The sequence below is a fragment of the Mustela putorius genome, unplaced genomic scaffold (genome assembly GCF_011764305.1).
Source record: "Mustela putorius furo isolate JIRA1106 unplaced genomic scaffold, ASM1176430v1.1 tig00000224_pilon_pilon_pilon, whole genome shotgun sequence".
Classification (NCBI taxonomy): domain Eukaryota; kingdom Metazoa; phylum Chordata; class Mammalia; order Carnivora; family Mustelidae; genus Mustela; species Mustela putorius.
Genome location: NW_025421321.1, coordinates 9958262 through 9981324, shown reverse-complemented (window position 1 = coordinate 9981324; position 23063 = coordinate 9958262). Strand labels below are relative to the sequence as shown.

General features: G+C 46.0%; 1 protein-coding gene across 1 annotated transcript in view; it reads left to right on the top strand.

Moving 5' to 3' along the window:
- The first annotated feature begins 18471 nt into the window (after positions 1 to 18471).
- The window catches only part of NPAS2 (neuronal PAS domain protein 2), a 153025-nt gene continuing 148433 nt past the window's right edge, over positions 18472 to 23063 (top strand). The window contains exon 1 of the mRNA XM_004753034.3: positions 18472 to 18600. The gene's annotated coding sequence lies outside the window, so the exon portion shown is untranslated. The remainder of the gene's footprint in view (positions 18601 to 23063) is intronic.

Genomic DNA, 23063 nt, shown 5'->3' with positions numbered 1-23063 from the left:
TTACCTCTCTGAACTTTGGTTTCCACTTGTAAATTCCATCTTTAAATCTATGAATTTCCATCTATATGTTGAGAGTAATTAGACCTAACCCAGAGGATGGTTATACATGTATTACAGATGCAAAGGCATAGTAAAAATATATCACCACTATCATCTGCCTCTTTCAAACATACTCATAATTCCCTTAAATCCTGGCAATTTTTATGAAAGCCAGATAAGGTAAGCAGAGAAACCATGAAAGGAATAGCTACAACATCACAAGATGACTCTCTCAAGCTCCACATGGAAATAAACAAGATGACCTTCTATGTTCTACTTCAGACCCTGAGGCAGCACAAACATGGCTCCAGCTTGGAGTAGAAGCAGATGCTACCTCCCCAGAGCCAAGACCACCCAGAAGAAGACCTGGGCACAGGGGAGGAGGAGAAGATGAGGAGAAGGTCACTCCAGAAGCCTCCATGTCTCTTGGGAGGGAGAGAAAAAAAGCCCTCTCCACACAGAAGACTGGATGGTTGAACTGTCCTCTGATCTCCCTGCAGGACTGCTTGTGAGGTGGGCCTGGAGGGACACAGGGTAGCAAGGTAGGCACCGGGCTAGTTAGACTTCTTCTGGATGCCGTGACCACTGACCAATCCCAGCTTCTCCACCAACCAGTTTGTACTGAGCCCTCTAAACCAGGGTCTATGTGCTGCCAAACAGAGCTGAAAGTTATTTCATCTCCCCACCTATTCTGGTCTGTTTCACATGTGGTAGCTACTGTGGTTGACTTTCTCAACCTCTATTCCTCTATTCCTATCCTATTCTAGAATATGCATCTTCCCACAGGGAGGGAGCCGGAAAGCTATAGTTTACATATCCCACAGTTCTTGGCTAGGCTGCAAGGGTACCTACACATCAGATGGAGGGCTCAGGCATTCTGAATGGAGTTACACGGAAAGAAGGTAGCACCTACTTTCAAGTTCCAGGTTAAGCAAAGTTGGTCCGTGGCTCTGGCTGAGGCTGCATCTTCATGGTCAGGAGAAAGGCATCAGCCTTCTTGGCAGCCTGACTCTGTGGGGTGATCTCAGACATTGTTCCTGTGAGATTATTGTATAGCCTTTCTTCATCCATCCCCAAATTCTGAAGGCAAGCTATATCCTTATGTAAATATTGTTCTGCTTAGAGTACATCCGGTCACCTACAACTGAGAGCCTGGACCAACACAACCGGTCCCATTTTGCCATTCCCTGAGATAAAACACTCCCTTCCAGGTGCCAGGGAAGCTGTTGCCTTGAGAACCATTCTAGGAATGATTCTGTGAAGTGAGTTTCTCATAACCTGGCATTAGCAGGTGGATACATTCTGACATGTCTAGTGGCCAATGTAAATAAATATAACCAAGCCTTCAAAAAAAAGAAAAAAGCATCATTTTGCCTGAGCCATTAAGCCCTCCACAGTATAATTGACGGAGACAAGCTAGAAAGAAAAAAAACACGCCAGGAAAGGGTTGCAGAAAAGTGGCATCTGAAAAGGCCGGTTTTCATTCACCTTTTACATGACATATCCATTCAGGCTCCAACCCGTGTATATTCACCGCCTTTTACAAATGAAACCTCGCAGTCCTAACGGGAGGGAGGTTGCAGTTCGTTTCAGTCTCTTGTGTCAACCATAATCCACATTTGGGTTGTTTCCAGAGCTAATACCGTTCTTAGGATCATCTACATGATTTCTATTAGGTACATAAATATAACTTCTTCTACTGTGAATACCACCCACGCGGGGGGGGTAGAGGAAGAAAAAAAAAATAAGTGATATTAAATAATTTTGTAAGATTCTTCTTTGATATTTTTAGGAAAAGACATTTTGAATTTTTAAGTTGTGTGAGACAGCCTGTTGTCGGGCAGGGAAGAGCGCCTGTTTGCCTGAGAGTCATCTTTGCCTGGAAAACAGGGTTTCTATCCCGGGCCTGGCTGCATTTACCCTGGCAACGCTGACGCACAGAGTGTGATTGGGATTGGAAAAGGCAACTTGGGGAAACTCAGAGCTGCCGTCTCTGAACCACAAGGAACCCATCAGGGTGCCCTTGGGTCCGCACTCCAGGCTCCTCGGGAACCTGAAGCCACATTTGAAAAGATGAGGTAACTATGGGGTCCAGTGCAGAGACACGTCTTTTCAATATGAATAAAGAGGAACGAAATAATGGCTTCCTCTGTAAAAACTTCACTGGTCTTCTGGATTGAAAACTGGATGAAATTCTGCTGACCGTTAGGAATGCAGTCTTAAAAATTGCCAAGCCACTAACCATCATAACAGAAAATTACCATATGGAAAAGTTATCAACATGTCCTTTTTGGAAGCAGAAAATCACTGCAATGTTTATAAGTATCAAAAAAAAAAATCCATTCAACATGTTTCTGGGCATTTTTCCTCCCATTGGGGTGAGAACAGCATTCCCATTAACAGCAGAGTGAAGTATTCATGTTCTCAGAAGTGGCAATGGGCTAATTGCAGATGAAGGACATAAATTCTGCTCAAGAGCCCAGGCACAGCTCCCACACCCACACAGCGGCCTGCTCCTTTGGTTCAGGCACTCGGATGGAAGTGCTGCTTTTTTATTCCAGAAGCCCTAGTGGGTAGCTCAGGCCCCACACACGAAGGGTCTGGATAACTATTATTTTCCAGCACTTACTGCAACCTTCTCCTAGATCCAGCTGTGAGGGAGTGGGAGGTGCAGGCCGTGGTGGGGTGTGTGTCAGGATTTAAGTCAAACTTTATTATTTTTTTTTTAAATTGGCCTTTTCTTCTCTTTCTATGGCAACAGCACACTGCAGATTGCTTTGATCTATCTTTTCAACCATCATAGGTTGAGAGTCGGAGTGTGCTACTTACTAATTGTCAACTGGGACATCAGTCAGGAGAGCCACATGAACTGTGATGACAGGCCACATGAAGAAGGCCCACGCGCCAACCCCCACCATCTACGCAGAACCCCAGAAAACAGGTGGACATTCTGTGAGGATGTGGCCATGACCGCCAGCGGCTGCTGCTCTCATCCTCTGGGTTCCTGCGTGATTCCACATTTCAGTTGTATTGAAATGAAAGTGGGCGAAATTCCCCTGATCTTTCCCCACTGGGCTACCAGTGCAGCTGGGAGAGAGGGTTGTGGGGCAGATCTGGGACACAAAGACAGGAGAGGGCCATAGTGGGGTTCCAAGTGGGAAAGCTCTCCAGCAGGTAGCTCAGAACAGAGAGCAGGTAACTGATAGCTGCTGGTGAATTCCTGCCCCAAAAGTGAGTGTCCTAACCCCAGGTAGCAGCTGGTAGGGACTGTGCTTGGAGCCAAGAACAAAGCATGGGCCACAGTTCAGCCAAGAGTACCTCTTCCCAGAGCCAGAAATCCCTGTCTTCCCTGTAGCCCACATGAACCTCTGACATTCTAGGTCAGTGATTCCTTAACCATAGCGCTCGAGGATTGTCTGATCTCAATATAGGCTGCTCTCGCTGTTTATTTCTTTCTGGTGAGAATTCAACATCCATTTTATGGGAAAAGGAGGAAGGGGGGGCAGGAAATGGCCCAGAACTAGATTGTCCATGATTGCTTTGGTTGAAAGTGTAATCCTGTTCTTGGGAGCAGGGGATCAAAATTGTACTCAGGTCCCAAAAAATAAAATAAAATAATTGAAAACATTTGTTGCTATTATGGGGATAGTAAACATACATCCCCAGGATGAAACCACTGTCTTCTGGAATAGGAGCCAGAAGCCAGTCCCTTCGCAGAGCTCTTCCTGACACCTCACTCAGGAGAAAGGTCCAACCCTACTCCCTGCTTCCCCTCACCACTAGCACCTGTCCCCTGCATTATCACAGGTCGAGTCACCTGTGCGCCTCAGTGATGAACCAGCAGTGACTCCTCTGGTCCCATCACTTCTGAGCAGGCAGAGGAATTCACATCTCTCTGCCCACAGCAATCTAAGGAAACTGCCACAAAGGAAGCAAGGAAACAAAAGAAGGTGTTCAGCCTTAATTTTAAAAATACATGTGCAACACCCACTAGGATGGCTATTATTAAAAAGCAACAACAACAAGTGTTGATGAGAATGTGGAGAAATTAGAGCCCTTGAGCATGGCTGGTGGTCGCTGCTGTGGAAAATGAGACGGCAGTTCCTCAAAACACTCACTGGAGAATTGCCACATGATCCAGCAACTCCACTTCGGGGCATGTACTCAAAAGAAGGAGAAACAGGGTCCCAAGGAGATACTTGCACATCTGTTTTCATAACAGCATTACTCCCAACAGCCAAAAGAGGAAGGGAACCCAAGTGTCTATTGATGGATGAATGGATCAATAAATATGATCTACCTATACAATAGAATACTGTTCAGCTCCAAAAAGGAAAGAATTTCTGACATGTGCTATGACTTGGATGAACCGGGAAGACATTGTGCTAAGTGAAATAAGCCAGCCACAAAAGGAAAAATACTGCGTAATTTCATTTGTAGGAGACAGCTAAAACTGTCAGACTCACAGAGACAGAAAGTAGACTGGGGGAGGGGGGTCTTAGGGGAAGGTCTGGGACTGATGGGGAAGGAGGAAAGAGGAGTCGTTCAATGGGGACGGAGTTTCAGTTTGGGAAGATGAAAAGAGTTATGGAGCTAGATGGCTGTGATGGCTGCACATTAATGCCACTAAAGCTGTATACTTAAAAATGGTTACGGTGGTATGCTTTACATTATGCATAGTTTACCATGATTATGCATATATAACATATATGTATATATATTTATGCAACAACCTAACGGCCTTTCCATTTAGATTTGGGTGATAAGAAATCTTTAGCTGGGTCACTGAACAGAAGGAATGGAAGAATGCAGGAGGCCAGAGGCCTGACAACCAACTACAGGGGCCACCCCTTGCACAGAGCATAAAGGAAGAACCTTGCCACCCTCCCTCTTACAGATTCAGAGAAGTTAAGTCATCTACCCAGGTGAGCCAGGTACTAAGTACTGATAGGGTGACAATAGAACCTGAAGCCAGGCTGGCATGCTTCTAAAGCTTTTGATCCTATCACAGGCTATACTTGTCCCCTCTTAGAAATATATCACATTTTCTGAGTCTTCTTGCAGAAGGTACCCACTCCCTACCATTTTTATCATCTCCCAAAGGGCCTCCTGAGTTGAAGTGCATTTTTACTGTATCAGTAGTCTGTGTGACTACACACCCCTAGTTGTGCAGTGCACAGCCTGTGCAACTGTGCCAGACCTTGTGAGCATTTTATGTTACTTAAGAAAGGTAATATAATAGTTCACCAGCATGTTAACACCAACATATTCATTTACTGCAGATAATTCTCTGGTAGAAAGCAGGGCCTGCCTTAAATGGCTTAGACACAGGTAAGCATTGAGGAGATACCCAAACAAGCTATGCCACTGTGTGTGTCGACATGGATGTGCTGCACGGTAATCGAATGCTCCCTGGCATCTGCGCCTGCACTTAGATTTGACAGGAAATGCCCCAAGAGGCCTCTTGTGCCCCTTTGCCCTACCCATGTCCTCCACTTGCCTTTCGTTTGCTCAATAATAAAAGCAGAATTTAAGTGCTGCTTCAGGGATTTCTGAGTGCGTTCATTTGATTTCAACACAATTTCCAAAAATTCACTGTCTGCCTCTACCAAAATCCCAACATCAGCACTACCAAAATCTCCTGGACAGCCTCCATGATGCCCAATGATCCTAGTGGTGACCCTGTGGAACCAGACATGAAGGGGGCATGGCTGGGCCACAGCTCATCTTTTTTTTTTTTAAGATTTTATTTATCCATTTGACAGAGAGAAATCACAAGTAGACAGAGAGGCAGGCAGAGAGAGAGAGAGAGAGAGAGAGGGAAGCAGGCTCCCTCTGAGCAGAGAGCCCGATGCGGGACTCGATCCCAGGACCCCGAGATCATGACCTGAGCTGAAGGCAGCGGCTTAACCCACTGAGCCACCCAGGCGCCCCTGGGCCACAGCTCATCTTAAAAGGAAAATGAACCTGCCTGGAAACAAATAAGGGGATAGATGCTGTGCAGAGGTTCAGAGGCTGAAAAGATCAGATGGGCTGATGCTCCCAAACCCCCCAACCAAAGGGGCATGAGAAGGAGAAATGAATGAGCAGTCTAGGGTGGGGATCTGTTCCCTAGGGAATCAGGGACTGGAAGTCAGGGACGGGGCTGGACACTAAGCCATGTACATCTCATGACACCTCCTAGGGTACTGCGGACACGGGGGATGACAACTGGGTGTATCACTTGGCCTCCCTGAGCCAGTGTCCTCATTAGCAAAATGGGGCTGTATGTGCCTTGGGAGGTTGTTCAGTGATTGTTCAGTGAGAATGTATGTAACCCCTGGCCCATAGTAAGAACTCAGTAGTTCTTTTTTTAAATTTATTTAAATGTAGTTGGCCAACATATAGCACATCATCAGTTTTAGAGGTAGTGTTCAACAATTCATCAGTTGCATTTAACACCCAATGCTCATCACATCCCACTCCCTTCTTAATGCTAGTCACCCAGTTACCCCATCCCCCCACCCACCACCCCTCCCGCAACCCTCAGTGTGTTTTCCAGTGTTGAGTCTCTCATGGTTTGTCTCCCTCTCTCATGATTTGCCCTTCAGTTTTCCTTCCCTTCCCCTATGATCCTCTGCACTATTTCTTGTATTTCACGTATGAGTGAAACCATATGAAAATTGTCTTTCTCTGATGGGCTTATTTTGCTCAGCAGGGTTCTTAAAACAGGCTTTAGATTTCCTGTACACAACCAATAATCATGTGTGTAGTACTCAAGGCTCTGTACTGAGTACTGCACTACAGAGGGAGTCAGCCCGCGATATGTCCACCCCTGAGGATGCTGGAAGAAGGTGTGGAAGCTGAACAAAGTCTAGAATCCTCAGCTCAGTGTCTGGGGTATAAAATGTCAGCTCTGGTCCACTCAGAAGTCCCTGAGAGAACACTGATATTCCCCTCTTTTTCCAACAGGGCATTGACTCATACCCAAAATGTCTTTTTTGCTAACGGGCTCAGAAAAGCTAGAACAGTCAATATTATTTTTTTAAAGGAAGCTGTTAAATAAAATGTTTCACTCTGAGACACAGTATAGCTTGCAACCCAAAGCACATGAGGTTTAAGACCAGACATTTAAATCTAAGGTGCCACAGGGAAAGGCTGGGAATTTTGTACGTGTTGGATACCATTCTCCCACTGCTTAAGTTAGGACTCAGTAAGTTCCCTTTGTCAAGTAGGCAAATGGGGTACATGAGGTTGGAGTTACCCACCTGGGAGCCATTGGCTGGGGTGGACTGGACTCAGAGCCATGCGGCTGTGTGGTAATCAGAGGGAAGGCGTGAGGACCAAGCTGAGTAGGCAGAGTTGGTTTCTGTTCCTACATCGGAAATAACCTTAAATTGATACACTAACTTTAAGGTACCAGGCCATATAAATTGAAGAAAGAATGCATTCAGTTATATGTATAAAAGGATATATCCATAAAATACACATATGTATATTCAGATATAGATACATATATGTACACAGAGAGAAAGAGAGAGGCAGGGAGACATAGACGTGACAAATTACAGTGAGGAAGGAAAGCTCGCCTCTGGCAGAAGGGTACCGGGGCAACTTCTTGGGACTGGTAGCCTACAAGCAAGGCCTTGGGGAACCTGAAGGATTTCAGCACACAGAGCAGGAAGGGAAAAGCAGAAGAAAAATTTGATGTTGGGATAGCATAAGTCACATACAAGGAATGCACTGGAGGAGTCATGGAAAATCAACCAGAAAGCTTGGTTAGGGTCAGATTAATACGGATCTGAGAATGCCAAGGAGTATGGATTTGGTTTGGCAGCCCCTGGAAAAGCGCCTAAGCCGAGCCCAGGGTGGTTATAGAATGTGAACCATGTGACAGCGCAGCTACCAGCAGGGTTTCTAATCACTTTCAGGGAGTCATGGGGGAGCAGCAGGGAGGTGAAGGACATGCCCGACAGTGGCTTTTAGCACCAGCACAGAAATACCTTAGTACATCAGCCACTGCTCTGGCTGTACCAACGCATGCTGGCTCAGTGAGGGCCTGTCAGTGGGCTCTCTAAACCCATCCCCTTGGGCATATGTTTCAGTTCCCCCAAGATGACCTGTTTCATTAATGACTGGAAGCCTTTCTTTCCAGGCCGTTTCATCTACTTTTGTCCACCTCTCTTGTAAATCCCCTTAATGAAGCTCATAGGAGGAAGTTGTGAAGTCCTTCCTTAAGTTGCAACTCTGCCTTCTTCTGCTCCCACAGTTCATACCCTGTGGTTGGGTTTGGCCAGTGAGAATGCTAGCGACCAACCCTAGTTAGGGCTGAAATACAGAAGAGAGAGACCATGGAATGGGAAGGAAGACATGAGGGCAAGCAACATTGGGAAACAAGGATCCAATAAGAGTCAGTCACTGAGTGACAAGGGAAGCTATGCAAGAGAGAGAGAATTTCAAGGCAGAGTTCAGTTACCAAGCTCAGGTAAGTGGAAGAACAGCAGCAGCATTGATAGGATTAGGGAGATGGGAGAATGAGCTGGGGGTAAGTGGAGAAGGAAAACGGAGAAATCAAATTAGTTTTAAACAAGTTAAGTTGGAGACATCCAAATGGAAATACCAGCGGACAGTTGGAAATGTGGAAAAGAGGTGGGAGAAGCTGTCAGAACCAGAGAGAAAGATTGGGAAGACTTTGGAATGAAAACCGCAGGATGGGATTTGCACAGGAAAGAAGGAGCTGAGCCAGAGGCTGAAGATAGAACCTTGGGGACCTACCTGCTCACTTATAAGGCAGCAGGAAGAAGTGAAGGAAGAAGGAAGGGGTACGGGCATGGTGAGGATAGGAGGTAGGTCAGAGCCCTGGAATGAAGGAAGCATGATACTGAATGAATGAACGAGATACCAAAAGGGAAGAATTGGACAGATATAATACCCTTAATGGTTTTGTTTTGTTTTTTGTTAATTTTATTCAGACATAACTCACATATAATTAACCCATCTGTAGTACACTATTTAAAAGTTTCTAGTGTATTTCCAGAGTTGTATAATCATCACCACAACCAATTTTAGAGCATTTTCATTACTCGAAAAAACCCTATATTCTTTATCCATCACAACTCAAACCACCATCCTCCCTGCCATAGGCAACTATAATCTACTTTCTGTTTCTATAGATTTGCCTCTTTGGGGCTTTCATATAAATGGAATCTTCAGTTATTGGTCTTTTCTGAATGCCTTCTTTCATTAGCATAACATCTTCAAAGTTCAGCTATGTTGTAGCATGTATCAGTACTTCTTCATTCCTTGTTATGGCCAAATAATATTCCATTGCGTGAACGGGCCACATTTTGTATAGTCTGTTCATCAGTTGGTGGACATTTGTGTTCTTCCCAATTTTGGCTCTTATGAGTTATGCCACTATCAACATTCCAATACAAGTTTTTTGTGCACATTTGTTTTCATTTCTCTTGGGTATATACTTAGCAGTAGAATTGCTGGATCGAATGATAACTCTATTTTTAACTTTTTTAAGAAACTGCAAGTCTGTTTTCCAAAGTCACTGCACCATTTTACATTCCCACCTACCAGCAGTGTATCAAGAATTCCAATTTCTCCATATCCTCACCAACACTTGTTGTTTTCATTTTTTTGTTTTGCCTTTTTTTTTTTTTTAGTACTAGCTAACCTAGTGAATGTCATGTGGTATCTCATTGAGGCTTTAATTTGTATTTTCTTAATGACTCCTTATGTTGAGTATCTTTTTGTGTACTTATTGGCCATGCATCTATCTTCTTTGGAGAAGAATCTATTCAGATCCTTTGCCTATTTTTTAAAATTGGGTTACTTATCTTCTATTATTGATTGTAGAAGTTCTTTAATATTCTAGATACGATACGAGTCCCTTTCAAATATTACAAGTCCCTTGCAAATATTTTCTCCCATTCTGTGGAGTGTCTTTTCACTTTCTTGATGGAGTCATCACCAGTTTTTACTTTTGATGAAGCTCAATTAGTCTATTTCCCCCCTTTTGGTTGCTTGTGCTTTTGGTGTCATATTTAAGAATCTTTTGCCAAATCCAAGATCATGAAGATTTACTCCCTGTTTTCTTCTAAGAGTCTTATAGTTTTAACTTTTACCTTTATGCATTTGATCGTTTTGAGTGAATATTTTATACAGTGTGAGGTAAGGGTCCAACTTCTTCCTTTCGTGTGTTGCTATCCCATTGTCTCAGTACCATCTACTGAAAAGACTGTTCTTTCCAGATTGGATTGTCTTGGCATCCTCCTCAAAATCAATTGCCTGTTGATGTGAGGGCTCATTTATAAGCTCTCAATTCTATTTTCTCAGTGTTTTATGTTTGCCATCCATGCGCTCATCCAATATTTTTATTTTTATGTTAGAGTACAAATATCTACTTTTTGACTCAGGTCAGTGTCATTTCCCTTAGACAAGTAGCTCCCCTGCATCCAAACAATGCCTCCCAAACCCACCTTAACAGCTGAAGTCACCAGGTTTTGGCTCAGTGTCATGATTTACCCTTGGCCAGACTGGCTCTGATGAAGATCTAAATGAGAACAACGTAGAAGATAGGAGGATAATACTTTCCAGCAGTTCATTTCCATGGAGCAGGGCAAGTGGGGCGGGGGAAGGGAGAGAGGGAGAGCAAGAGGGAGGGAAAAGGACTAGAAGGCACTGAGAAAAGGAGAAGGAAATAAAGGAAAGGGCAATGGGGAAAATATTTGAGGAAGGGAGTTTATTAAAGTTCTTATCGAGCACCTGGCTGAGTGTGCCCACAAGGCAGCATACGGTGGTCAAAGTGCAGGTGTGAGCAGCAGACAGACCCTGCTCTCTGCCAGCAGCGTCGCCTGTGCAAGTAACTTAACCCAAACCCTCTAGGACCCCATTCTCTCAATTATTTGTCAAAGAGGGTAGTAAGGAAACTGCTCTCAGAGGCAGCCTGCAAAGATTAAACAAATTCATGCATGCCTGCTCTCAGCCTAGGACCCAGCAGGGGAGGAGCAGTAACACCAGCTCAAACTGAATGAAAGTGGAAGCATCCCCAAATTGTATCATCACCAACTGCCTTAACCAGTGGCTCTCAAACTTTATGTACACTAGAATATCCTGAAAGGCCTGTTAACAATTTACTGGCACTCATCTCTAGAGTTTCTGATTCAGCAGGTCCAGGTAGGCTTAAGAAGTTTCCTTTCTACGACGTTTCCCGGGGATGCCAATGCTGTGGGTCTGAGGAACACACATTGAGAACAGCTGGTCTAAAGGCTTAAGGGTCAGGAAAACAAAATGCCACCCATTGGCGTCAATGATTCTCAAGTGAAAAGGCTATAAATAAAGGCCGTGGTCCACAGTCAGTCCCAGACACAGACTCTGGGCACCATTTGAACCTCACTAGTATCATCAAAAGGAAACGTGACTTTAATTACTAGTTTCTGGAATGTAGGAAGACAGAGAAGCCCAGGCAGCATTATGAAAGCACCCTTCACTTGAAGGGCAACCCCTCATTGGCTTTGAAAGGAAAAAATCTTAAGTGACGTGTAGCAGCACATGTGCACAAAAAACCCCCAAGGAGTCAGGTTGTCTGTATTATAGCATCACGTTCACTGTCAATGCCAGTGTTACACTGGAGCCATCAAGAAAAGCTTCTTTAGCACCAAGACCTCACAACAAAGCACACTAATAAAAGAATGCTTGCCCGTGCAGGAAATGCGATGTTTGCTGCCTTCTTGGGAGGGGCTATAAATAGCTCCTTGGAAAACGTTTTTCCGTAATTAGCTTTTCACTTCAAGTGAACTATGTGTAATGAATTTCATATCACTAAATGTTCTTCCTGGGCAAAGGTACATGGTAGGTTGTGTATGTGTTAGTATAGAAACAGCTATTGAAATGGCATTTAAGCAGAAGTCAGAGAATTCAAAAAAATGAGACAGAACTGGAAACCACTTTGGAAAACGGACTGAAAATGCCCATTTAGGGTCTATGTGCTCTTGCTAACAGACACTCGTAAATGCAGTAAATCACCTCTTCTTAATTGTTACATGGGACATGAGCTGAGAACAGCTAAAGACAATGGCCACTTGAGTGTCACCCCAGCTGTCTTTCTGCCCTGTGCTGAAAGCATGCTCCTCGCACTTGTTGGAGATGTACATGTTTCAACAGCTTGCCTGTGCCTTCATGAATGCTGCTAGAAGCAAACACCTTACAGAGCTGACGTGATTTCTTCTACGCTGTATGTGCTTTCGCTCTGATTCTACAATTGCTTTGAAATCCTCTCTCCGCTAATTGCAGGAGCTGAAAAGCCCCTCCCATCCTTCTGGCACATGTACAGATCACCCACATTTGCATCCCTGGAACCTTCCTCTCCACCCCGCCCTCCCTCCAGCTCCCAGAACCCTGTACACAAAAGACTTCTCTCTTCCATTCCAATTTTCTCCATGCTTCAATGAAGGCCCGTATTCCTCCACATTCCACAGGCTCACCCAAGATAGCTGTTAGTTTAAGGTGGAGTGGCTTAAATACTTCCTGGGAGTCCTCTGGGTATTGCCATCAGAAAACAATCTGGTTCTGATGGGAAAGGCTAACACCCCCAGCCACTACATTAACCAGAAGGTTGACCAGAGGTACGGGCTTCCTCGGTTGGAGGGTTGGAGGGTGTGGGGGGAACTGCACTTGTTCCCCTCTCGTGGGCTAAGACAGGGAGGCTTGAATAGCACTCAAACTTTACTTTTCCCTGCAAAAGCTAGCTGCGTTTCCCAACCCATAGCCTAGAGCTGGTTTGAACATCACACATGTTTACAAAAGGACACTCCCGCCTCTCTACCACCAAAGCCCAAACAGTGCCCTTGGCAGTCTGCCAATATGCCAATAACACACTTACTGACCCACTGATTATTTCCTTCTATGAATTGTCAGGACTGAGAGTTGCTCTTTTGCCAACTCCAATCCTTCGTCCTGGAATGCTATTCTGAATACTTGGAAGCCAGCCCCGCCTCAAGATTGGGATAAAGATATCAATAACCAGGGTACAGAGGGCCAGAGAGAACGGAGACAAGAAGCATGCAGGCTCTAGTAGCACATGTGGCTTTACCATCAGTTCCTTACCCAGCAAGAGCTCCCGGAAAGTGAATGATGCCTCCAAAAGCTTTGTGCCTGCATCACACTTGGCTGAGGGCTCCAGAGGGTGGGAGGGAGCATGGCTTGGCAGTCTTTGAGCCAGGATCAGACCCTGCTCTGCTACATATTTGCCAAGTGACTGAGGGCACCTTGAGCCTCCCTCGGTCAGACTCCCTATCTGTTACCTGGAAATCATAAATCATTTTTTTACAGGGCCTTACAAGGATAAAATGAGGTAATGCAAGTACCTGGCATGTAAGTATTAGATGAATGTTACCATCTAGTCCTGCAAACCTGACTTGCTAAAATATATTTTTAAAAAACCTTATGCAGACAATGGATTGTTATTCTGTGCTGAAAAGATGTGAGCTATTGAGCCGTTGAAAGACATGGAGAAAACTTAACTGCTCTTTACTAAGTGAAAGAAACCAGTCTGAGAGACTACCTACTATGTGATTATATGACTTTCTGGAAAAGACAAAACTATGGAGACAGTGAAAAGATTAGTAACTGTCAGGGGTTAGTGGGGAGAGAAGGATGAACAGAGGATTTTTAGGGCAGTGAATCATACTCTTCTGTATGAAACCATAATGGTAGACACAAGTCATTATATCTTTGTCCAAACCCACTGAGTGTACAACCCCAAGAGTGAACCTTGATGTAAACTCGGGTGCTAAGGAAGTGCCACTGTGGGTTCAGTGACTGTAACAAATGTCCCACTCTGTTGGGAGAGGGAGTTGGGGAAAATATTCAAACTTGGTATGTTCTGATCAATTTTGTTGTAAACCTAAACCTACTCTAAAAAATTAAGGCTATTGTTTTTTTTTAAAGATTCTCTTTAGAAGAGAAAGAAATAGTACCTAAAACCCAAGTTTATTATTAGAGAAAATGTACACGAAGGGACTTCCTCAAAGGGCTTAACTATAAGGTAAGATTATTCTCAGGTGTCCATACTGCCAGTAGTCTTGCCACATCTTTTTGGGGGGTGTATGGGTGTGTGTCATGTGTTTGCATGCACATATGTGTATAACATTTCCTCCTGTGGTCCCCAAAGGCAGTGCAATTAACTGGTGGGAACTGGCTGAGGCTTTGGGGCTTTGTCACCTCCAGACTGCTCCAGCCCCCATTTCCTCCCTGGGTCCTCCACACCAGCGTTGTAAGGAAATCTTACTTCATTCTTGGGTTTGCCAACCACATGATCTAATAGGTGCAGGTGCCAAGTCTTAACCTTACCAGGCGGGCTGCACAAGGCCTTGATTGTCTGCAGGTAGCATCCTTGGGGCCCGCAGGAGAGCCTGCTGCAGGAACGAGTCACCACCCTGCACTTTCACCCTGCAAAGCTTCTGCAGAACCAAAGTGTTCAAATTCTCACTTTGATTATTTCAATCACAAGGTCGACATTCTTGAATCTTCCTTCTATAAGTGCCCAGAAGGCCTGGCCTCTAAGTCATTTGGTCTCTGGTTACTGGGCTCTGAGGTCTCTTCTTCCTCTTCATAGTGACCCCACTTGGCCTTCTGTCTCCGTGGCAGCACTGCTCTTCCCTAACATGACGTTACCCTACCTAATGATGCCTGGTATTGTGTTTTGTTTTTCTTCTTCATTGGAAAGTGAAAACTGCTACTCAGAGTTCAGAATCCATAAAGGGGTTTCTGGACACTCATTTTAAAAAGGACAAAAGGCCTGGGTGGCTCAGTTGGTTAGGCCGTTGCCTTCGGCTCAGGTCCTGATCCCTGGGTCCTAGGATTGAGTCCCGCATCGGGCTCCTTGCTCAGCAAGGAGCCTTCTTCTCTCTCTGCCTCTGCTCCCTCTCTGCCTACTTGTGTTCTCTCTCTCTGACAAATAAATAAATAAATACATAAAATCTTTAAAAGAATAAAGAAAAAATTTTTAAAAGGCCCTCTATCTTATGATTATTCAGAAAAACTGTGATGATGTCATCTGGCAAAGAGCCCTGGCCTTGTTGTCTACCCTAAAGTTCTGTTTCATTTACTGACTGTGCATACCTAACGTGGGTCCCAAGCCTTGAGTTAGTGCTGTAATTATTGGAATAGCCCACACATTCTTGCCTGTATGTAGCAGCACATATGGAAACCTATAGTCTATGTATTTTGAGAATTTAATTGGATAAATGTTTTAAATTAGGATAGGCCACAGATTCAACTTTTATGATGGGAAAGAACCTTCCAGTTAGATTGCAAAAACTGAATTGTTTCACTGATCTTCAAAGATTGATATAATTGCAATGAAAAAATTTGACCCTCTCCTCCACAAATTTTGATTCTTTGAAAAATATCTGAGGTTCCTGGATACTCTATTGCAGCATTCAATGAATAAACCCGTGTTCTTTTAAAAGACTAACTACATGAGACTTGAGGATTTCCCCAAACTGGAAATGTAATTTTGAAATGGTTCTTTTGTTCCATGCTGCCCAATTTGAGTAATGTGTAGATTATGATCTATTTTGACTTTGTTATCTAGTTGGTAAAAAAATCCTAGCGTCAATGTCACCTCCTCCAAGAAGCCCACCCTGATTCCTTCCTTTGAACTCACATGTCATTTTGTTTTCTGCCACTAGCCCTATTTGGCCTCATCTTTATCTTGTCTTTACCCTATAAATCCTTCTTGTATAGAAATTGCTGATCCCTCAGAGGCCAAGCCCAGCCTGACTCATGGAAGGTGTCAACAAATGCCAATAAAAGGAACTGAACTGTCAAATGTGTAGAAGGAACAGAAGGTCAAATTTCCTCTTTGACTCTACATTTTGGGGGAAAGGCATAATCTTCTGAGGACCCTGCTCGTGCTCTAGTCCTGATTGGGTTCTGTGCTGCTGACTCCACTTCCCATTCTGGTCAGACAGATGTCCTACCCAGTAGGATTAACACTAGGAGATGAGATGGAGTCTGGAGTGAGAGCATCAACTATATATACATCATCTCCATTATTAAGAGATAAAAATCACACATTTGGTAGGATATCCTACTAGGCAGTAGGTAAAAACAGTAACAAAAACATTTGTTGCACTGCAGAATTATTTGATGCATCATTACTGTAGGTCATTTGTTTCCTAAAAGATCACTTAAGGATTGTTCAACTAGCTCCTAAAAGGGAGGAGGAAGGAGTTGGAATCTCTTTCAAAGCAGGAAAGGAAGGGAGGTGACTCAGGTTAAAAGCACATAACTTTATCTTTTAGTAGGTATTAGGACCATGCTTTAAGGGCAGGACAAAACCTACTTGCCTGAAGAAAAACAAAGCAAAAAAAAAAAAAAAAAAATTTTTTTTTTCCTTTTGGAAAGGGAGGGACTTTAAAACCATAATGTGCCAAATGCCTCCTCCTCTTTGAAAAGCCCTCCAAGTCAGAAGCAAGCCTAAGAATAACGGCTTTCTTAGGATGCTCAAAGTTCCTTGCAGCTGATTATTTTTCAGGAGGAGAATTAGACAAAAATAATACAAGTGGGAAATAAAGAGAATGACCTACTTTACAAGGGGGGAAAAAAGAGCTCTGTGTGAGCGTTTTGATCTAATTGACGGTGTGGGGTTGCATGCCCAAATAAGGCACTATTGGTCTGGTCTGCGCGGGAGAGGGCCTGTCTTGAACTTGCTCAAGGGCCGTGGAACTGAGTGGGCAGCGAACCCCAGCTCAGTGGCCCTACTGGTGTTCAGAGGAAGTGCCCTAGTAGATTCATTCTGGCCACAAAGCCGAATATGATAGAAAAAGACTGGCCGGGTCGCCTTCCTTTCCAGGGCTACTTGCTGGAATATGTGAGGGATGGAGGGACATCTGAGAAAGGCTGCTGGGTGCATATCATGCCAGGGGCTGTACTTAGGTGATGTTAGGGAAGAGGTGACTTCCCGGGGATAGGAGACCTCTCCCCTCCTTTGGGCTTCTCCCCAGGCGCCTCCACGCGGTAGAAGGAGGCTGGTGAGCCCAGGGGAACCTGGTCACTGTTGCGGGACACAGGAGCTCCCCTTTTCACTCGCCGCTGTCTCGGAGCCCCGCAGAGTATCAAACCAGGGTTCCTGGTTCCCGGGGACTATTTCTGTGCATCTGTCTTGGTTTGGTGTTTGCTGCGGGAGCCTTGGTGAAAGCCTCCCTGTTTGCTCGCGCGCGCGCCGCTCCAGCTTCTCCTTTTCTTGGATTCTCGCCTGTCTCCTCCCACAGAGGGAAAAAAAAAAAAAAAAAAAAGGTCACGTATGTTTGGAAAAATATGTAGGTCAGTGGAACATTTCCTGCACTGGTGCAAAAGAAGAGGAGGGCAGGAGGGGCGGGGAGGGAGAGGCAGACCAGAGCTCAGAGGGCGCGCTCCTGGCTTCAGCCCCCCAACCCACATGCTTCTGCCTGGTTGTGTATGTGGGGTGGCGGGGGGTCAAATAGCCCGTTCCTTTCTATCCTTGACCCATTTTCCGGAAGGGCTATGTTCGCCTAGGAAGCAACACCGATTATTCCTCCCCGGCAGGCGCCGCGGTCCTCCCCGGAACAGCGCTCTCCAGCTTTCTCCCCCAACCCCAGTGTCCCAACTGCCCCCTCCCTCCCTGTCCGGCCGCCACCGCTCACTGAGAAATCACGCTGTTCCTAGCGTAGAGACTCGCCCAGAGCCTGGCCTCTGGCTCCGCGCTCAGACCCGCCCCGCTAGGATGGCGTGGAGGGAACGAGAATCGTGCGCTCGTCCCCCTCTCCCCCCAACGCACGGGACAGCGGGGTGGCGGCGGGCACGACGAGGGTGTCTGCACAAAGCAGGGGAGGAAGATTCCTTGCCACTCCCGGCGACAACTTTCACCGGACTTCAGCTGGCAGCCCCGTGTCCGCCTACCTCCCCTCTCAGCCAGTTTACCTCTAAGCACACTAACCCGTACCCCGCGCCCAGTCCCGACCCCGCGCCCCAGGCCGGACTCCGCCGCGCGTCCCTGGCAGCCCAGCAGAGTCGGCGGCGGCCTCCGGCGCGCGGGTGTCTGCGCCGCCCAGAGGAACTAGGGGTCCGGGGGGGGGGGGTCTCAGGATGCGAGTCCCCGGCTGGGCTGGGGCCAAGGCCCGGCGCGCGACCAGAAGAGACCCGGCAGCCGGAGCGGAGGGAAGGAGGAGGAGGCGAGGGAGGAGGAGGAGGCAGAGGGTGGGAGGAGGGAGGAGGGAGGGGGAGGAGGAAGAGACCGCGGCTCTCCCCGCCGGCTTTGCGTGCGGAAGAGTTTGCCGCGCGAGCAGCCGGCCTCCCGCAGGAGCCGAGGGACCCGCGCGGCGGCGGCCGGGAAGCAGCGGCCGCATAGCTCGGAGATCCGCGGCCGCGGTGGCGGCGGCGGCGGCGGCGGCAGCGAGAGCAGCGCCTCCCGCCGCCGCCCGGGAGGAGCTCGCCGCGCCCGCTCGCCGCCTCGGCTCCCAGCGGCGGCGGCGGCGGCGGCGGGAGGCGCGTCTCCCTGGCCCAGTCAGCGCCCGGCCCCGCGGGGTCATCCCGGCCAGTTACAAGGTAAGGGGCCGCGCCCGGGAATGCGGGGGGGCCGGGGTGGGAGTCCGTGCGCGCGGGGGCGCGGGACTCGGTCACCTGCTAGCCGACGCTGTGGACGCGCGGGGCCGAAAGGGGCGTTCAGGCACAGGGCTGCGCGGTGCGGGGGTCAGGGGCGCAGGATGGTGTGGCCTCACCCCCACCCCGGGGCCCGGGGCCCGGGACGCTGCGTCTTGCGGGACTGCAGCGGCTGCTGGGTTGGTGTGCTCCGTGTGCGTCTCGCCGTAGGAAGTCGAGAGCGAGGCACCCCGAACCTCAGGATTTGGGGGAGATCAGAGGATACCGTCGGGTGGATAGAGGCCGTGTCCAGGTAGCAGCCTGGAGGGTTGCCATGTAGCCTCTCTGAGCCCCAGCCGCTCTCCTTCGCGAAGAGTGGGGAGCCGGGGAGCCCTAGGGAGTGCGGCGTGCGCGCCCCGGGCCCGCGATCTCTCCGGGTCCCTAGGTCGGATTTGGTTCCGGGCCCGACTGGGTACCCAGTCTGCCCCCTGAACGTTCAGAAAGCGCCTAGCCTGGCTCTTCGCTACGCCTTGCCACCGCTCCCCAGGTTGGATGCTTGCGTGTTGTTTTGATAGGAGGTGTGCCCCCTCCCCGGGCGGAGGAGGGAGGCGCACCTTTGACCTTTCTATAGAGCTGTGCAGGGTCGTTTACCAGAGGGTAGGGACAGGTGCCAGGGGGCTAAATTAAAAACTAACCCCGCTCCTCTGCCTGCCACTCCTTAACTGCTCAAGGTAAGAAAGTTTGTTTTCAGCCCTGTGATTCATAAATAATTAGTAACCAGTTTTGTAGATTAAGCAAGATGGAAACCTTAAAAATACACACGCACTTCCAGAAAGTCTAAAAACTACCACGGTTGTATCCGGGAAGCTTTAGTTCAGAAAGTTAAAAGACCCGGGATTCAACAGGTGTTCAGGAGGGGGTCTGAGAGGGGAAAACCCCACCTGTTTGTCGTTGGTACCTGCTGCTTTATTATCCTGCCCCAAATTCATTAAATTGGCTGGCCTGTTTCTTTACAGATAAAATATTTGAGTAGTTATTAACTCAATTAGCAGAAATGAACTGGTCATGTGTGATCATTTAGAACCCAAACCTCCTTTTCCTTAATAGGAGGGTTTTCCCTGTTTGGACTTTCCAGATAATTGGCTGGAAAGCTGTTCCTGGCAAGGTGTAGCTCTGTCCACACCTCTATCTAACACTGACTTAGTACCTGACTAGTGAATTGACCAACTTATTATGGCTTGCATTAAAGCAGAGCTGCCCTTCTTAGGTGGGAAGTGACAGTTTGAAATTCAAAGGCAACTACTAGGTCTTTCTGTCACAAAGATTTCCTTAAAGGGAAAGTCTGGCAAAAAATAACCCATAAGATGGGGGCCTCCGGGTGGCTCAGTCACTTAAACATTTGCCTTCAGCTCAGGTCATGATCTCAGGGTCCTGGGATTGAGCCCGGTGTTGGGCTCCCTGCTCAGCAGGGGGTCTGCTTCTTCCTCTCTCTCCCCCTGCTCCTGTTTCTTCTTTCTCTTTCAAAATAAAATCTTTTTTTAAATTCCCAAAATAAATACCCCCCCCCAATAAATATCATGTTTAAAGGTATTATTCTGACTGGGACCACTATTTTTGGGCAAAAGCAAAAAATAATACATTTTTAAAATCTCTGTTTCATTGTGCAGCTAAACCAGGACCTATAGAAGTATTGGCATTTCTCAGCAGTCTTCTTAAACATTTAGTTAGAAATAAAGTGTGCAACATAAAGACATTCAATACTTGTCTTCCATCTCCCAGAGAGATGGGGATGTGGCGTAGAAGAATTGTAAATGTGCTGCTTTTAGCCATTTTCTTCTGGGAAATCGATGTCTCTATTTATTTGCTGATCTGTCCCACTGTGCGTGACCATAGAATTGGTTTTATTCTTACTATTCCCCCAAATGACTCCTGGGGAGGTGAGAGAAGGGACTTCATTCTGGAGGAAATATGTTATTAATAAAACGTTACCCCCTAAAGAGTTAAATGTGCCAAGAAAAGAACCAAGTGAGGCTTTACTAATTAGTATGATGAAAAAAAATTCCCTGATACGATGAGAATGTTCAGATGATGACTAAAGAATTAATCTTTATGTAGAAAATAACGATTGTTTTTAAGCACGTTTGATCTTTTAAGAGTTTGGGTCCTTTTTACTGTTTCTGGGTGTTTAATAATGAAAATGATAAAAATAATGAAAATGGTAAAAATAATGAAAATGGTTTTAAAAACAAAGATGCACAACATATGATGTACGTCATTATTAAGTTGAATTTATCTTATTTTTTGAACCATCTCTCTTAAGTCTTGGTGATTTTTATAGCTGGCTCTTCATCCTGCCCCTTGATTTCTGGTTACAAATTCAAAAGTAGTGATTTGTTCAGATTAAAATAATACTGCATGCATATACTTTTTATATAATCATCTGAATATGTTAAATTTTTTGAAGTCTTGCTTTTGACCCTTAAGAACCCAAAAGGCTAAGTTCTTTTTCCTAATTTTTCAAACACGTAGGTATCTTGTTCTTCACATGAAAAAGTCAGTTTTTCCATTGTGATCAGGACACTGATTGTCCCATGCTGATCCCATGTAAGCGGTGACATTTCTTTCCCATGAGAGGTCAAATTACAAGGTGTTGAAAATAGCCCAGTGACTCAGTATTCTTGGCTGCTTTACGCCAACGGTTTAATTGGCTGCATCATAGAAGCATCTAATTGAGTTTCACATTTAAATAGTGGAAATGATACTTGATGCATTATTTGCTTACACAAATGTTTAATTAGCATGTTCCTGATGTTCATTCTATTTGTAGCAAAGATGGAGGGTCAGGAACTGCCCCATTCATATTCCCCACCACGTCTCATCCCTACAAGGCCTTGTTCATAATAGATGCTCAATAAAGAGGTGTAGGAAATGAGCTGAATTGTTGATGAGAGTTATCTAAAGGTTAGAAATTTGTGAATGCTAATGGAGTACTTAACTATGAGTAACTCAAGTTTAAATCTGATGATTAATAGTACCATGGAACATTAAATAAGCACTTATTAAATGTGGACCTTTGTTAAAAAGAATTTCTAAATGCAGTCATTAGCTAAGGCACTACTGGCCTGCTGAATTCTTTGACATTGGGGACAACTTGGCTTTGTAAGTGAAGTGTCCTCTCTTAGGTAAAGTTCCCTCAAAGATTACCTGAACTTCTGTGGGTCATAAAACAATGTGTTTTCCATCTGATGATGCAGAATAAAAAGGAAAGAGCTTCACTTATACACTGGTGGGAGAAAACAGTGTGTTAAAGCAGGTGGAAGGTGCCAAACGTCATGCCTCAAACTTCACAGTGCATGTGATTTCCTGGAGATCTTGTTAAACGTACATGCTGGCTCAGCACGTCCGGGTTAGGACCCAAGATTCTGCATTTCTCACAAGCTACCATGTGCTCCTCATGTTGTGAAACACCAGCAAAGTTCTGGAACACACTTTAATCTAATTCAGCCTATGTTTACTGAGCGCCCAGGTGATAGAAAAATAAAGAACATGGGTCCTCTCTGCCTCCAAAGAGCTGGTGAGATAATAAAGAGAGAAAGATTCTTTCTAGACTGAAAATGAGGTCCTGGACCAGAGAAGGGCCCAGGAAAGGAGATTTTCTGGTCGGGCTTCCACATTGCTGACCTTGACCTCTAATGAGTCATCTTTGAATAGAAAGCTTTGTGATCTGGCAGAAAATAAAATGCAGATCTTGAAATCAGTTAGACTTGAGGTAGCTAGCTACAGGTACCCTGCTCAGCTACTGTGTGACTTGGAGCAACTTTTTTAACCTCTCTGACCCTCAGTGTCTTGGTCAGAAAAATAGTGGTAATATTGCTTCCCTGTCACGTTGGAAGGATTACCAGTAAAGGACACATGCTAGGCATAACAAAAGTGATTGTATTCTTGTCCATGAGGAAGAGGGGGCTGGTAGGCAAGAGGAAGAAGAGATTCCTAAAATATTCTCCACATAGCTCACCAATTAAGAGATTCAATTTTTTTAACCAACAAACCCAGCATGAGCAGCAGAGAACCAGGCTAGGGCTGGAGGGTGGGCAGCTATGGAAGTTCATCAGGTACAAAACGGAATTTTCCAGAGCATGCACATCTCCACTCTTCTTCTGCAGAGCCCTGGCTTCTGGTTAGCTGTGGTGATACCCTTCTAGCAGTAAATTTACCGGAGGCTGTGTTGACCAAGACCAACTGGTGGGGGGCGGTGGCACTAGATGGCTCAGTTGGTTAAGTGTCGTCCTTCCACTTGGTTCATGATCCCAGGGTCCTGGGATCGATCCCCACATCTGGCTCCCTACTCAGCCAGGCTCCCTGTTCAGCTCTTCCTCTCCCTCTGGGCCCTGCCCCCCACCCCCATCCCTGCTTGTGTTCATTTTCTCTCT